The sequence below is a fragment of the Podarcis liolepis genome, assembly GCF_965112155.1.
Source record: "Podarcis liolepis genome assembly, chromosome: 2".
Taxonomy (NCBI): domain Eukaryota; kingdom Metazoa; phylum Chordata; class Lepidosauria; order Squamata; family Lacertidae; genus Podarcis; species Podarcis liolepis.
In genome coordinates, this window is record NC_139555.1 from 51148144 (window position 1) to 51166205 (window position 18062).

Here is an 18062-nt window from a genome sequence, read left to right on the forward strand (position 1 = left end):
CCAATCTCATTTCCTCCAGAGAAGTTAGTTGGTGTCTCCCAGGCATAGTTCACATAGAGAACAAATATAGGGAACAAAACCAAATACCATCCTTCAATTCAACATGCCAGCACTTCTCAAGAAAAAAAAGGAGAGGGTAGTTGATGGCTGGGGCTGATGAGATTGTAGACCCAAACATCTGGAGGACCAGGCTGGTCACATTGCCTTCAAATGGAAGCTCCCCCAGTTAGGAAGTGGGGGAGGCAGGCACAAAGGGTGGAATTCAACATCATACCATTTCCAACATTCTGTTGGTATCAGCGTTTCGGCTTGCTAGATGGAACATTTGTTCTTCCCTCCCATGTCTGCTGCTCCTTGGTTTACCCACCCCACCCTGAGCCAATTTCCAGTGTGTGCAGTGGGGACACGTGCAAAAGCCCTCTTGCACAATGCAAGCCCTGCCAATTTGCTACATGGGGGCTGGCAGGCAGATGTTGGGGGACAATATGCAGTCGACCTGGATCTAATGCATGCCAGTGGCTATTTTACTGATATTAGAAGAAATCATGTCTTAGGAGATGCGCCTCCAAAAGCTGGGTTAAAGCAAGCATCTGCTTTAAAAAAATGCAGTGCTGGATTATTATTATTATTATTATTATTATTATTATTATTATTAAAAGTATTGATTTTCCAAATTTAAAACAAACAAACATAAATCCTAACTATAATAGTTCCACTTTTGTTAACATTGTTTGGTGACTTCCTCAAATCCCCCTGGCTGAGTTTTAATGTATATCATTGTAACAGTTTTCAAAAACTAATTTCTCATAAAATTTACTTAGTCAATTAACATCTTTCTTTCTTTTCATATTAACTTTAGATATATTATTCTATAACATCACATATTTAAATCCTAAGCCAATCTGGTACTTGCAAGTATTTCTATTTAAGTTACCTTAGCATGTTTAGCTAAATAGTCTTTAAATTTCATCCATTCCTCCTGGTACTCCTCCTCCTTCTGGTCGCGGACTCTTCCGGTCAGGTCGGCTAGCTCCCAAAAGTCCATCATCTTCATCTGCCATTCCTCCACTGTTGGCACTTCTTGTGTTTTCCAATTTTTAGCCAACAAAATCCTAGCAGCAGTTGTGGCATACAAAAACAATCTAACATCTTTCTTGGGCAATTCCAAACCTATTATTCCAAGAAGAAAGGCCTCTGGTTTCTTAATAAATGTATATTTCAACATTTTTTTCAATTCCTTATAAATCTTCTCCCAGAAGTCTTTCACCTTGGGGCAGGTCCACCACATGTGATAAAAGGTACCTTCTTTTTCTTTAAATTTCCAACATAGATTATCACTCTTGTGATGCACTGCTGGATTTAGACCAAATGCATATCTAGTCCAGCACCCTGCTCCTTGCAGTGACCAACCAGATGCCTCTAGAAGCCCATAGGCAGGGCATGAGAATAATCCTGGAGATGGCATATGACTAGCAGCCATTGATAAAGTGACTGAGAGGCCAGAAGCTGGACAGGCCTGAGTAGACATTTCCCACTAGCACCATATATATTTCTTTCCTTTTCCTTTTTTCTTTCATGAAACCCCTCCCTTGGGAAATTGAGCCTTTAAGATGAGTTTCCATCTAGCTTTGGTGGCTTTTTCTTTCCTATCTTATTCTATTTTAGTACCTGTTTTATGAGGGCTCCCGGAGAACCCATGGCTTAGCCTGCCTGTATACCCTCCCCACGCCTTTCATTCCAGAGAGTTCCATACCATACCAGGCTTCAGAAGGGCCGAGCAGCTTAGCTGTGCCTGTTTTACAGTGAACCTTTGAGGGAAAACATACCTCTTCCAAGATGAAGTGAGTGTGAGTAATAGCTGTGTTCTCCTCACCCTCTTCCTTGCTTGTTTCTCTTCTTGCCTGCCTAACTTGCAAAAAAACTACCTGTGTCACATTGGGTTAGGTATCAATGGTTAATTTGGATCCATTTCTTAACCTATTACATCTTCTGCCTACTTTACATCTTTCCTCCCTTTTCTTCCTTATTTAGTGATAGTTGTAACTCTGTATCAGGTCTTCCACAGCGCTCCTCACATCCTAGTGGTGTAGCAAGAAAATTATTAGTGCATTTGCAAAGCAGGGTCCAGTATGGTTTCACATTGGATGAGGGACTGTGTGTTGAGATTCCTGCATTTCAGGGGGTTGGACTAGTTGCCCCTCAGGATCCCTTCCAACTCTACAATTCCACAATTCTACAACAGCCCAATCTTCCAAAATGCTCACCACTAGTAGGCTTAAATATTTGTGAAAATCAGGATATGGGGATTTCCCTTAAAAAAACTTTTCTGTCTGGATTGTCACTCTTTGAAATATGGCAACCCTGCTATTGTGCTAACCCAATCATTATCTGTTTTTTACCTATGTGCCTTTGCCACAGTGTATTTGGGTGCCCTATTTTCTGGTTATTCTCTCCTTATTTATTCCTCCTTTTGGGAATCTTAATTCCTTTGTGGCATCCAGGGACTCTGGGTGAGAGAGAACTTTAGGGTTTATGTGTGTAGTTCTATGCAAATGTAAAGAAGGATGTGTGGTAACAGCACAATTACAAGGCAGTAACTGGGGATGCCTCTGAGAGGAGAGCACCATTAATAATAATAATAATAATAATAATAATAATTTATTATTTATACCCCGCCCATCTGGCTGGGCTTCCCCAGCCACTCTGGGCGGCTTCCAAAAGAATATTAAAATACTATAATACATCAAACATTAAAAGCTTCCTGAAACAGGGCTGCCTTCAGATGTCTTCTAAAAGCCTGTTAGTTGTTGTTCTCTTTGACATCTGATGGGAGGGCATTCCACATGGAGGGCGCCACTACCGAGAAGGCCCTCTGCCTGGTTCCCTGTAACTTGGCTTCTCGTAGTGAGGGAACCGCCAGAAGGCCCTCGGTGCTGGACCTCAGTGTCCGGGTAGAACGATGGGGGTGGAGACGCTCCTTCAGATAGTTACTTCTGTCATTTACCCACAATTCATTGCATTTCTTTGCTTTTACAATCTGTTTCTGGACTGAACCGGTTCAAACTGAATATAGAGGGATCATGTGTTGGAATAAAAAAAACCACCTGTAGTTATCTTCATCTATCCTGATACAGAGACAGCGTAGTAGCATTCTCCTTGCTTTATCAAAGGCGTGGTGTCTGAAGTGTCATCAGCACAGTCCTATTTTCATAGCCTAAGTATTATGCAGCTGAAACTCGGTTAAAACCACTGTGATTGTGCCAGTTTCTCCACAACGGGACAACATGTCAGTTGCCAAGATGATATTTTATTCAAACAGCAGGGGGAAAGAAGAAACAACAACTGAACACTGAGTCTCTTGCACCATCTCCAAATGAGTGGATAGTGAGTTTAGTGCATCTATTCAAGCCAGCAGGAAGATGACAGTAGCTTATGGGTGGACTGGTCATTAACTGGGACCAGGATAGAGACTGACTCCATTGGGCTACCATCAGATGGAAAGGTAATCTTCTCACATTGTAGATTAAACTACCTGCAAAAACTTCTCCCTCCATCCCTCATACTTCCCCAAGCACTTTTCATTACCAGTTTGCACTAGAGGGCTACTCCTGTCATGGTTGCCGGGCACAGAGGCAAGAATGGCCTTATTCTTCTTCCTGCCTGGGCTTCTTCCATAACCATCCATGAGACAGGCTTTCCTATATCTATCATTCATACAGACATATTCACCACATGGAGAAATGTTAACTTTGGGCCCAGCTAAATAGTCCACCTAACCATTCTATGGTTAGGGATTCATGGGTGGGGTTTTGTATAGGAATGGTTTTAATAGGGCATAGAGATAGAAGCAACTATTAATCTGGACTAAAAATGTGTGGTTCTGCAAATAAGCGATGAATTCACTTCAAATTCCTGCCCTGTGTGCCACATCGCTCAGAGGCGACATTTCAAACCTAAGGGTTAGACCTAACCTCTCAATTGAACCTGTATCCAAAGATTTGCTAGATCATTCCAGAAAAAAAGCAGGTTGGTTTTTTGTAGATACCTATGAAATTCCAGGTTTCCATGTTATAACTGCTCAGGTTAATACATGAACTCTGGCAGAGAAATGCTATATGCTCAGTTTAATTACTTTAAATCTCTTGCCTCTCAAGTGGCATCTCTCCCAGGAAAGTAACGGATCTCCTTTTCTTCCCAGGGAAGCACAAACAACATCCATTCAGCCAGTTTACCGGGTGCCAGTGCTTTTTCTGTCCCGTTTCTGTCTGGCAGCTGGCTTTTGTGCCAGTGCTCAAAAGGCAAAGGGGTGGAGAAGCCTGGCAGCTATTCCATTGGGGAGAGCAATCCCTTTCAGCAAAAGTTTAATAGAAGCTTGATTAAAAGAAACACATATGGCAGCATGCCAGGCTTATGGTGGCATATAGAATCTGGACAAGACAAGCAGTTTCAGGCTTGGCAAACCCCACACATAAACAGAATCTTGCCTTAAGCATTGCCCATCAATGTCCACAAGCCAGCAGAATAATAAAATGGAAATCAAGAGAATAAAACCTAACTCAGTCCATTTATTCTTTTCAAATTTATACATTTTCATTAGTTTAACAATCAATTTAACATTGCAAAATTTGACTTCCTTCCCCCTCTTTCTGCAGTTCCTTAAATTCATTTTATAATATCTTCTGCATATCCAAATTTATTTAACTTGCTCATTTAATTATCTACTTTAAATATATACTCTTATGAAACTGTAGGTTAATACAATAATCCTGCCAATGTTTTTTATCTGTTTACAATTTATCTGTAAATATTCAATAAACCATTTCCATTCTTATATAAAAAGTATGTTGTCTTGATTTCTTATTCTTCCAGTAAGTTTCGCCATTTCTGCATATTCCATAAGTTTTTTTATCCATTTTTCCTTTACTCAGTCCACCCTAGTTCCTTTTGTTGCTAAGGTGCATTTGATCTTCTTTCTGCAACAACTGTGTGTTGGGCACAGTTGCCTGCAGAGAAATTCAAATGTGAGCGCACCTATTAACCTATTCATTCAAGGAAACTGAATGCTGGGAGATTCAGGATTCTCAGGGAGCAGTACTTCTTCACACAGTGCCTAGTTATATAAATTCCCTACCACAAGATGCAGTGAGGACCACTAACTTGGATGGCTTTTAAATGTATTTTTAATATGTTATGTAAACTGCTTAGAAGCCTTAGAGGCTTTAATGATCAAGTACTATATACTGTATTTTTCCATCTAAAAGTAGCCCCCATGTATAAGACGCCCCCTATTTTGGGGGACTCCAATTTAAGAAAATGGGGGGAGATCTAGCCATGTATAAGACACCCCCAAAGTTTGGACATTATTTTTTAGGGGGGAACCTAGCCTTATACAAGGAAAAATATGGTAAATCCTGTTGAATAAACAAAGCCACCAATGGCTACAACTCACAATGGTTATGTTGTGCCTCCACTTTCTTCATTGTATGCCTCTGAGAACCAGTGAGTAGGAATCCAAAGTGAGGAGGCACAATTGCACTCAGGTTCTTTATATAGACCAAAGTTCTTGACCAAAGCATGTCCATTGTCACACCATAACTGGAACAGAATGCTGGGCTGTGGGACTTCTATTCCTTTTGTCCCATCTGAATCAGCCTCAAAGGTACTTAATCCATATCTATCTTGTATAAATCTTGTCATTTCTTATGAAACACTGCATTTTGATGTGTTTCACCCCAAATCAGTTTTGATCTGAATGGAGAAATGAACAACTTTGCTGTGTTTTATATTCTAAAGGCAAAAACTGAGTCATTGTGAAGGGGGTTAATTCTGGATTTTTTTATAAAAGCATAAATGTATGCGGTTTGAGAAATGATTTTGAGATTCAGAGGGGTTAGGCTGAGTGGCAAAATTAAATCACATTTAATATTAAAAGGGCAACATCTTTTCTTAGAATATTATAAATTAACAAAATTGCATTTAGTTAAAATGAAAGAATGTGAAAAAGATCAAACACATATAATCTTTATTTTGCTAAGGATGGTACTTAATTATTCTATAACAGCTAGTTTCATTACACACATAGGTGCAAAAGTCTCAAAATGTTAGAGTGAATTGAAGTTCTGGAACAGGCTTGTCTAGGTGATGCAGACTACACATTTTTATGAGCAAAACTAACGTCACATCTTTGCTCATGGAAAGCCCTGGCTGTAATAAATATGTAGCAGTAATAACCCCAAATACCTTATGTTTGAGCTTTGGCTCCAGTTCCTGGTTTCCCTGAAGCATTAAAAAAAGACATAGAAGCATGAACCAACGTCTCGTTTCGTAGTCACACCCTCCCCTCTTCCTTTCTTGGTATAATTTCAGCAAGGTCCTTGAGTATGTTAACAGCCCATGCTACATCTCTGACATCTTTTTATGTCAGGCTCTCCATCAATATGTTGCTGTGGAATTGTGTGTGACAGAATGCTCCAATAAGAACTTGGGGGATTGTACGTATGCGATCTTTGTGATTTACTAATAGAATAGGGAGCTGGATATTTATGCATGTCTCAACATAGGCCACTAGGTTATAAAGAGTTCAAGGAAAATTCCAAAGTGCTGAATGGAACCACTGAAGTTTTGCATGACACAATTGCAACATTATGGAATTAAGATCCTGACTGTCCTAGGATTATCAGTGATCTTTTTCCTTTATGCTTGTCAACTTGCTTTGTTTTCCCACAGGGCTCCTGTTTTTGAAGACCTAGAGTTCCACATGGTGCTTCCATCCGCAAATCATGGAGAATGGCGGGAAAGGTTGAGTCTTCCTGTTTATGAGAAAAGAAAGGTGCTTAACTTCCAGTTCTTACCCCACCTTCCCATTTAGTGCAATTAATAGCCATAATTGTTTTTCCAGGCAACAATATAAAGAAACCATTTTCCCTCTCACTGATGATATGAAACAAGGGAGCTATACGCCGGGATACAGTGTGTGAGGAAATACTTGGACTGAATCCACAGTTTAGCACATAAATTCTCCTTCCTGCTCTGTCACATTCTCTACGTTGACAGAGATCCATTTTTGGTGTGAATTGCAATAAAGATTCATTTATAAGCTTTGCTTTGATCCTACTCAGAAAACAGAAACAAATGTGCATTTGAAACGTGCACCCTCTAAGGGGGGTAATTTGCAGCAAGGAGATGGAAATTGGCCAGGTAGTATCCCATGGCTTGTGGGAGGATACTCACTGTGTGAGGAAACTTTGCAATGGGTCTTCACTGAAAGCTAGAAGCAGCAGGAATCAGAGTAACTTCAATGGCTTCCAGAAGTTGCTTTCCATCTTTAAAAGGCCCATTGGACTATATATATATACATACCTGTATGCTACATGCACTGGATTGTACTGAGGTATGCTGGATTGTACTGAGGTATGATTTTTGGCTTATTCTTACAGTGCTCATCTTGTAAGTGAAGTGGGTAACATATGTCCTAATGAATGAGCAGTTTGGGGGGTATTTTCTCTATTGTTCATACACAAACATGTTTTTTTTAAAATGTTGGTTGCATTATTTATTTGCATGTTATGGCTTTGTAACTCAGTGAATTCATAATAACAATTTTGTTTTTAAAACGGAGATATTTAAAAAGCTGAGTTGAATTTCAAGACCAGCTCATATATTATCTCAGGGCGGGATTTAGGTTTGATGAGGCCCTAAGCTACTGAAGGTAATGGAACCCTTTATATGTCCAGCTGTCCTTTGTCAACAACAAATTGTCGTTGTTTTTTGTGTTGAATATGTGCTATATGGTAATTTATGGACCTAAAAGCCATTTGCCTCTGTTGCTGTATGTAGGTTTTGTTTTATTTGTTTTTCATCTTATAATTTGGAAATGTACACCCAGTGTTTTCTCCTTTAAATTTTGGGGAGGGCCCCAAGAGAGTGGGACCCTAAGCTATAACTTGTTTAGCTTATATGAAAATCTGGCACTGTATTATCTTATTGATTCAAAATGGCATCAAGCGTCCAAACAGTAACAAAATCTGCTACACCCACCTTGGGAATCTTTGTGCCAGGTTTTGTGAGGAGAAGTAGCTAAACCTACACCAATTTCCTACAGGTGGGAAAGGAATGAAAGAAAATATGACTCAGCGACTGCTATTCTATACCAATATAGCAGTAAGCCTATATTGTACATGACAATCTGAACATTGGTTTCATACCTTTTCTCACACAGAAGTGTCTTCATATAGGAAATATGTAACATTTGAAGTAGCCTATATGTGTTTGTGTATGTGTGGGTTTTTTTTTGTTAGGAGGGAAAAAGAGACAACCGCCTTGTTGGCTAAGAGATCTCAAGTGGTGCTTTGAACATTCAAAATGCTTCCAAATGCCTTTTGACTCCCAGGGTGAAAGATAGCTTAATACAATTATCTATAGTTCCACTCCAGCTATTCTTAGAAGATGCCAATCCAGTTACACTTCTAATTTATTTAGTAAGACCTGAGGTGAATCACAATCGTTCATGGCCCCAGGTCACAGCTCATCCTAAAGTTTTTTTTTCCTTTTGTTTTCAGCACAGACACTGAAAATATTGTTTACTTTTCTCTCTCCTGCCCCCCCACCACCACCACCCAATTTGCATTTGCCCTGAAGACGTTTGTGGATAAGTAACATTCTTCTTGTTGCAAAGGCTGGCAGCAAACAAATCCTTCTTATTATTATAATGCAATGGATTTTGTGCTAGGACTGAATGAGTTGCACAAAGTTCTTATGGTAAGCTGTACTAAAAAGAACCTTAAGTTGAGAAAAAGACCCTGCAAATGAACACAGATACTGAAGGACATAATGGCTGTGTGTAAGTGCTTTTCCAACCCTGCTGGTGAGACAGAATGAGGAGCACAGCCAGGACTCGCTCAAGAGGACATTTTGCTGCCTGACTCCAAGGACAAAATGATGCCTTCTCTCCCCAGTTCCATGTTACAGTAAGATTTGCATCTTCACATGATAGCTAGACTGTACAATGACACATTAACTCGTAAATTTTTTCTTCACATAATGGTTGCACCCGACTTTTTTGCAAGAAAAAAATGTCATAAGATCTAAACTATGGCTTAGTGTTACATCCAAGCATGACCAGTACATAGCAACAAGCTTGGATTTCCCTGAGAGCAGTGGTTCCCAACCTTTTTTTGGCCATGCCCCACCTAAACATCTCTAGTGTAGTGGTTAAGAGCGGTGGACTTGTAATCTGGTGAACTGGGTTCGCTTCCCTGCTCCTCCACATGCAGCTGCTGGGTGACCTTGGGCTAGTCACACTTCTCTAAAGTCTCTCAGCCTCACTCACCTCACAGAGTGTTTGTTGTGGGGGAGGAAGGGAAAGGAGATTGTTAGCCACTTTGAGACTCCTTAAAGGATAAAGCAGGATATCAAATCCAAACTCTTCTTCAAACTCTTCTTGAGCAGTGTTGTGTAGGGAGCATTCTGAGAAATTAAAATGGTGGGTGACCAATACCCACCTGCTTTAGATCATAGAACTACTCCTTGATACAACCAGCTGGTAAGCCAATCAGGTGCAGATGCTTTGCTGGAAGCACCTGACAGGATGGACTTTGGTCTTTCAACTTTCAGAGGTACCCTGTGTGAGCCCAAAATTCACCCCACCCTCCACTCACCTTCCATTATGCTCAATTCATTGTGTCATAGTTGTGGTGCCCTATGGCACCCCCTAAGCTCATCTCCCAGTATGGTGAAACTGGTTGTGCTGCTCTAGTTCTGCCTCGGCCCTGAGACCTAGTGCATGCCCTACATTCATGGCAAAAGCAAGCTTTATCTTGGTTTGTAGCTTAGGCTTTTAGCCATTATGCTGCACACTTGTTCAAACCTCTGTTAACTGCCCATGCCACAACTTTTATGGCTTTCATTAGATCCTACACTGAGTCCAAATCTCCTTGTCTAATTCGTGTTTTATTACTCCCAGAGTTTTATTTTAATGATTCCTTTGAAAATCTTAAACATTCATATTTATGGGATAGAAAAAGACTGGCCTGCCTGAATTAACAATAACTCTGAGAGCAGGATGGTACCAGTCAATGAATCAGAGTGATAAGCGGAAAGGCGGTATGTTGTTAATCACAAAAAGGAAAATAAATGGCACTTTTCATGTTAGCTGATCCCTGGAATGCTCTGAAATGTCCTCAGAACTATATTCCACTTAACAATGAATGGAAAAAAACACCACCATTTTAAAAATGTTTGGTTAGTCCCACTGAAAATATGCCAAGACATACATCAGAGGCAGAGGAACTTGAATTTTTATTATTATTGCAATATAAAAGATGTAGGCAAAGACATGAGAGATTTGAAAATATAGAAGGCTGACCTGTCTGGTCCTAACTAAGCCCAGCCAAGTCAATCCTTTGTTTGGACAATATCACTTCTGTCACTTTTAAAAGTAACATAAACACAAGAGGCACTAATCCCAAGTCTTGAAATCTGATTAACTGATTTGGGGGGAGGGCAGTTGATGGGTGCCTCAGTGCACAGTTATTTCAGAAGTGGACTTCACTTCTATCTCCAACACAGTCATAAACTGAGCCAATCTCAGTATTTATGTCTTTGATGATCAGTAAATGTCCACGAAAATTAATTTGAAAAAAGGTAATCAATTTATACCTTAATAGCTGTCATAGATGGAAGGTCAATTGTGTCCAATAGGACTTAAAGATAAAGTAAAGGGACCCCTGAGCATTAGGTCCAGTCGTGACCGACTCTGGGGTTGCAGCGCTCATCTCACTTTCTTGGCCAAGGGAGCCGGCGTACAGCTTCCAGGTCATGTGGCCAGCATGACTAAGCCACTTCTGGCGAACCAGAGCAATGCACGGAAATGCTATTTACCTTCCTGCCGGAGCAGTACCTATTTATCTACTTGCACTTTGAAGTGCTTTCGAATTGCTAGGTTGGCAGGAGCAGGGACCGAGCAACGGGAGCTCACCCCGTCGTGGGGATTCGAACCGCTGACCTTCTGATCGGCAAGTCCTAGGCTCTGTGGTTTAACCCACACTCCAGGGCAAATATGCGTAGGATTTCAGTCTTAGGAAACCAGGCAGTAGCTGTTTAATGAATTTAATATTGTGACAGCAAAATATTCAAGGGAAATATGATTAAATTAAGCCTTTTGTTTCAATTGCTTGTTCAGCTTTAGCACAGTTTGTGGCAGCACATTTCAAACAGTATTAATTCCTGTGCTTTGTATGTATTGTATAATCCTCTATTATTGACAATTGATTTGCACTGGCGTGGGTTTATTATACTGTCAATTGTCAAAACACACACACACACCGCCAGGTTGCTCTTTCAAAATAGGATCCCTGTGGATTTAGGAGGAAATTTTTCAGTGGTGTAACTGCATAGGTAGATCCACAAGACATCAGCTTGGACTGTTAATAATCAGTGGCTCATGAAATGGAAAAAGTCCTGAACACCCTGCTAAATTAGTGTCCTTACTTCACATTCAGTCCATGCAAAGTTGCTAAAACACACATACATTGGCCTGCGATACACGGCTACAGTGATACCTGGGGTTAAGAACGTAATTCGTTCTGGAGGTTTTGATTTTCTTTGAAATGAGATGTCTTCTGTGGGAAGCATTTAATGGGTGACATTCATTTTTTATCACGTTGAGTTAGCAGAAGTTAGATACTTAATGCTGTTTAAACTTTAGCATCGGGTCTATGAAAGAAGAAAAAGAGAACCTGAAATAGTACATACGGAGGCTGAGGTGCATATAACAATGTTAGATTGTATTTCTGTCAGTCTCCAAATCTGGATTCCCCGCATTCTGTTGCACACTTCCCTTCATTTGACATCTTTCCACACATGATTGTAAATGTCAAACTAACATATTTTAAAGTTATTTTCCCCCCAAAGTAGCATACATTAAAAAAAATATAAGCCCTGTGAATATGATGAATTGATGCTTGAAAATACATTTATCATACAGAAACATTTATCAGGGAGGTGAAATCTGAAGCAGCCCCCCTGTTGCATGAGCACTGTAGTGTCGTGGTTCCCAACGTGGAGCACACACCCCACAGGGAGGCAATTAGATTTTTAAGGGGGGCAATTCAAGAATGTGTTATTAACAGTTAATGGCCTTTTAGGCTTCCTCTACTGGAATAGGAGTTCACTTTTTGAATAATAAGAATAATATGTCACTGCGGGTGGGCACCAGGATTTTAGAAGAAGAGGAGGAGGAGGAGGAGGAGGAGGAGGAGGAGGAGGAGTTTGGACTTGACATCCCACCTTTCACTCCCCTTAAGGAGTCTCAAAGCAGCTAACCATCTCCTTTCCCTTCCTCCCCCACAACAAACACCCTGTGAGGTGAGTGAAGCTGAGAGACTTCAGAGAAGTACGACTAACCCAAGGTCACCCAGCAGCTGCATGTGGAGGAGCGGAGAATCAAACCCAGTTCACCAGATTACAAGTCCACTGCTCTTAACCACTACACCACACTGGCTCTCAAGGGCATTTGAATGGTGGGAAGCTCATAGGCTCAGCCACCCAATGGAAGGGGCAGGAGTGTCCCAAAACAGTATGTTGTTATGACTGTTGTTGATATGAAATTACATCTTTAATTCTTTATTTGGGTCTAGGAATGTATTGGACACAATCATTTTAGGTGTAATTTCGTATGTACTTGGCCTCCTCCAATATGGTGTCATACAAAGGATGTCATACCACACACTAACTGTGATGTAGCTACACATAGGCATCATGGCCACAGCTTGGCCAGCTGGGAAAAGCATTTCATTCCCCCTGTGACTGCATCTTGTAAATTGTGCATTGAGAAAATGCAACCCCCCTGAAACAGTCCTTTAAAGAGGATGCCTGGATCCCATAGAAAGCATGTGTGTGTTGTACTACAAATTTAATATTTGGAGAGACCTTAAAAACTCCCTGGTAGGTAGCCCAGCAATATGGGCATGCTGACATTTTCTTTCAACTAAAAGCATCATCAACTGAAAGCAAAATGCAGCAATAAAAAAGTTTAAATTTTCATTTGTTTCCTTCTGCCCACTGAGTACGATCTGCACTTCACAGAGAACAACGATCAATATTTGAAACTATTGTCTAAGCAACAGGAACAGATAAGTCAATTGGCAAAGCCTTAGCAAATTGCTGTCAGTTCTCTGGCTGTCAGACAGAGAAAGAAAGGTATTCTTAGTGTGATAGTGTTCAGGGGGAAGTTATTTTTAGCTCACTTTGGAACAGGTGATTGGAAGCACAGACAAAATAATTTTGGATAGAATACAGTTCTCAGGTTCAGTTGAGCTGTGTTGACACAAGTACCACCTGGGAGGGCCCTTTGTGTCTCATTTCTCTGCTTCCCAAGATTGCCATATGTGGCTACACTGCTTACATGATTGGAAATCGAACACGGGCCTGTTTACAGCATTAAGATTTACATGTTATCTCCTGGAGTGTTATATTCTGAGATCATAACCTTCCATCAGTGTTCTAGCTGGAGCTCTTTGCTGATTCACATGACATGGTTTATGGGCTAGTTCTGATTGCCTCAAACCTCCAGTGATGGGTGTGCCTGTGGGTGCAGACCATGGAGAAAGAGGGGACTGAGGTCTCACAGGCTCATTGGCAGACACCTTCTTGTTGGCAGCAGTTTAGGAGAATACTGAGAGCAAAGTGCACCTTACCACCAGGCACGTATATAAGGTTGTGCCAGGTCAGTTGTGGCGAGGTGGCTATGTTTGTTTGTTTCCAAATTGCTTAGGGTGGTTAAATTAGGATTGCAAGAATCTCCAAAATAACGTCTCCAAATGGTGTGCATGGGCAGTAGAATGGACAAGTGCCCTTTACATGTAAGTAACTGTAATGTGATATACATCGGGACTGACCAGGAACAAGACTTTTCTCTGTACAAGCAGAGGAAGTGGTCCCCCACCTCTTTAGAATGATTTCTGTCTCGTGCGCAGGTCTTTACAGATTTAACTGATTCATGGGTTAATTAACTAGAACCACGTATGTTGAAACCATCTGTCAGCAGAGGTGGATTTAGGGAAGCACTACATGTTCAGTCGCACTGGGCACAGAGCCTCAGTGGCCCTGCAGGAGACACCGCAACTATGTTTTAGAATGGAGTGTGGAGAGGCAGTGGGAGCTGAATTTTGGTGTCTCACAGGGTGCCACCGAAATTTGAGACCTCAAGGTCTGCCACTGCTGTCAGGGATGCTTTAGCAGTGATTTCTGCATTGCAGGGGGATGGAATAAATGATCCTTTGGGCTCTTTCCAGCTCTACAGTTCAGTGATTCTAAGAACTAATCCATAGAATTGCATATGCCTAGGATTGCACTTCCACATGAGCCACTGTAGCTGCCATCCAGTACATGTCTACTCAAAAGTAAGTCCCACTGAGTTCAATGGGACTTTCTGTAGATAACCATGTATAGAGTTGCAACTTGGGTGGCCTTTTTACTTTTTACTTTATTTAGACATTTTCAGCCTACAGTCCAGTGCAACTTAGAATGCAAAACACAGCTTATGGGATCCAACTTTCCTAGTATCTGACTTAATATACATTTTACAGACTTCATCATTTCAATCCAGTGTATTTTATTAGAAGAAGGCAATGTTTTTAATGAGCCTATTAAAGATTCACTAGCTGGCAAAAAATCCTGAGTGTTTCCACACTTCGATAGCAAGGGGCTCTTGGCCTTGTGCCCACCAACACGCTAGGTGTGAATTAATTACAGGGTAATCTTTATTGGTCTCTGGTATTAGAAACAGTAAATCGCCACTGTGAGCTGATTAACGACCAGAGGAGAGCCAAGGCATTAAATCAATTTTTAAAGTCATTTATCATGTTTATGTATGTACACACATACACACACACACACACACACACAATGGTGCAGCGCATAGACCAGTTGGGGCTTAGTACAAACAAGTTGAAGCCCAAGAAATGTGAATGAAATGCTCTAAATCAGGGTTTGGGAGCCTGTGGCCCTCCAGATGATACTGGATTGCAATTCCCATCATCCTTGGCCATTGGTCACATTGGCTGCGGCTAATGAGAGTTGGACTCCAACAATATCCAGAGGACCACAGGTTCCCTATTATCCTCTCTAAATGCTGGTACCAGCCAAAGCATTGATTCACAAAGACTTATACAACCACTTTACCATTGAGGACTCAAAGAGGCTCTTTTCTATCTATAAAATTAGCCCCACTTGTAATCTGTGGGACTTCATAAATGTGAATTTACCTGATTTGCACTTTCCACAATAATTCACAATCCGAAACACAGGCATCATTCAAAATTCACAGATACCTTAATTTTGCACTGCAGTTCTCCAGCCAAGTAAAGTGTACAAAAATACACTGGGATAAAATGTGCCAAAATATGACTATACAAAAATGCATAGTATTAGACAAAAGAATCATAGCTGTCAACGTTTCCCTTTTTTTAAGGGAAATTCCCTTATTCCAAATAGGATTCCCCTTAAAAAAAGGGAAAAGTTGACAGCTATGAAAATAATATAAAAAGATGTGTATATTAGGGGGAAATTCATACTGAATGCTGATGAATTTTCATGAGCTTTTTTTAATTTTAAAATACCACAAATTGATGTAGCAATAGTACTGGCCAGAAGTGAGCTAGCCCCAAACCTTAGTCCATTGACTTGGAAGTAGGTTCAATTTAAGTTCAGTGGTATTAACTTCTGAGTGAGCACATTCAGCTTGGAAATCTCAAAATGACCCCCCATCATTATCAATTTTCAAGTATCTTGCTAACTGACAGTCAACCGGTTTGAGTCTATTTTTAAAATTAAAAATGTCAATTCCCGTTTCCAAACACTCTACATGCTCAAATCACAGGAAAATCATCCTTTCCATACTTTGCTCAAGCATTTCCTTCTTCCGTCTTCTCGCATTACAGAAACTGCACTTGTCATGAGTCATGGAATCTTTATAGCAGCAGGAATGAAGTACCTTCTTCTGATAAGAGAGCACAGCCTGTGACTAAGGAATTTGGCTCTGGCATGGCTCTCTAGCTGTGTGCCTGGCCCATTTCTACGAACGTTCCCTGTCCACACTTCCAGCTACTGGAAGCATGAAGTCACTTCGCAGAGACTGACAAAACACCGAGCACAATTAAGACGTGTTTGGCGTAGTGTTCATTGTAAGGGAAACTGGCACAATGTTCTCTTGAAGCTCTCCACTTATAATAAAATGGGAGTTCAAAAGCATTCATTCCTCAGTAGTGGGGCACTTAGTGCCATGAGTAAATTAGATGTTGCTGCTTCTGAGCAAACCAATTAAACATTCTGCTATTTTAAGGTTGGGGGGGGGGTATTTTCTCCTTTAGAACATAAGGAACTTGGACTAAAATAATCATGGAGGGGACATTGGACTATTGTTGTTTTTAAAATGACAGTGAGCTGGTTGGTTAGCTGCAACACAATTATTTGGATCTAATTCTGTTATATAGGAGAAGGAGAATACTAAGCCTAAGCTGTGACTGGCTACTTGGGAGAACAATACAAGGAGCTGAGATCTTCTCTAGAATCAGTGCAGAACCAGTTATCTATAGTATATGATGCAGATTCTTATCGTCACTTCCATATGACCTGGTTATTAAGCATTCAGCCTTTTTGCACAAAGTTTGTGGGGAGATTAGATGATGCTGGCAATTTATTGAGTATTCCCTCTGGTTTGTTTTTACGGAAGTTATACAACATCACATCAAACCCCCTACGTTTCAAGAAGTCTGGGAGGGGTTTTTTGGGGGGGTAGGTTTCTTCAGCTTTAATTGCAAGCATTTGATTGAATGCCACCCCAAAATAGTGACAGACTGGAAGTGCCCTGTATCACCGAATGGGTGGATAGCAGGGGTGCCAACTTGAATAAAATATTGGGGGCCTTAGGGAAGCCTCGCCTGCATAATTGATTACATGATATGGCACACACGCACACCATTCGAATGGCAATGCCCATCAACTTCAGGGGCTTGGCTACCTCAAATATTTTATTGGGGGGCAAAGGGACCTTGGCCCCTAGGCGTTGGCGCCTATGAAGGATAGGATTAGCTGGAGATATGCATTGTTGCCTCACCACCCCTGACACCAGTTCCCTTTTATATTAATCATTATTCTACATAGCCAAATTAGTTACACTAGAAAGACATCTTTTGGCAACTACCGTATTTTTCGCTCTATAAGACGCACCAGACCATAAGACGCACCTAGTTTTTGGAGGAGGAAAACAAGAAAAAAAATATTCTGAATCTCAGAAGCCAGAACAACAAGAGGGATCGCTGTGCAGCGAAAGCAGCGATCCCTCTTGCTGTTCTGGCTTCTGGGATAGCTGTGCAGCCTGCATTCGCTCCCTAAGACGCACACACATTTCCCCTTACTTTTTAGGAGGGAAAAAGTGAGTCTTATAGAGCAAAAAATATGGTAATCAGCCAAAAGATTGCTCTGCACTGCCTTTTTCACACTTAAAGCAGGAGTGAGTTCAGGCAATACAATATAGGCCATAGTCAATCAGACAGACAGACAGACAGATAGATTAGATAGATATTACTAGATTATTAGAAGTCTGAGAGAGGAATATGCTTACAATGCACTAGCCACCTTGATCAGAGAAAGCATATATTGAAAAATGTGCCTTTAGAACAGACAAATCCTTGAGATGTTGCACAAGTTTGTGTAGGAAGTTTTTTTTTTCCTATTTCGAAATGTAATCTATTGTTGTGTTATGTATAATGTAATCTCTTGCTGCGGTGGAACGTTGCAACAGGGATTTGCTTTCATAACTAGGGCTATATTTACCTGCCAGGATATCCTGATTATATTTTGTGTCATTTCAATTTACGTTTTCTGAATTGCGGCTTGCTTATTTATTAGAAGCCCTTCAGCTAAACGGCATTCAAGGTGGCTAAACAATTATTCAGCCAAGAGCAACAGAAAACAGCTGGTAAAGGATAGAGCTCCTTTGCCCAGTGCCATGTGCATCTTCCTATGTTGCTTTGCCCATTGTGTATTTATTTTTCCTCCTCTGC

The 18062-nt window shown here is 40.8% G+C and overlaps 1 long non-coding RNA gene across 1 annotated transcript; it reads left to right on the plus strand.

Annotated features, from left to right (window-relative positions):
- The first annotated feature begins 5597 nt into the window (after positions 1 to 5597).
- On the plus strand, positions 5598 to 16205 carry LOC310699317. Its single transcript, XR_014522035.1, has 3 exons — positions 5598 to 5659; positions 6727 to 7390; positions 15939 to 16205. It is a non-coding gene; the product is annotated as an uncharacterized lncRNA (long non-coding RNA).
- Positions 16206 to 18062: the final 1857 nt, after the last annotated feature.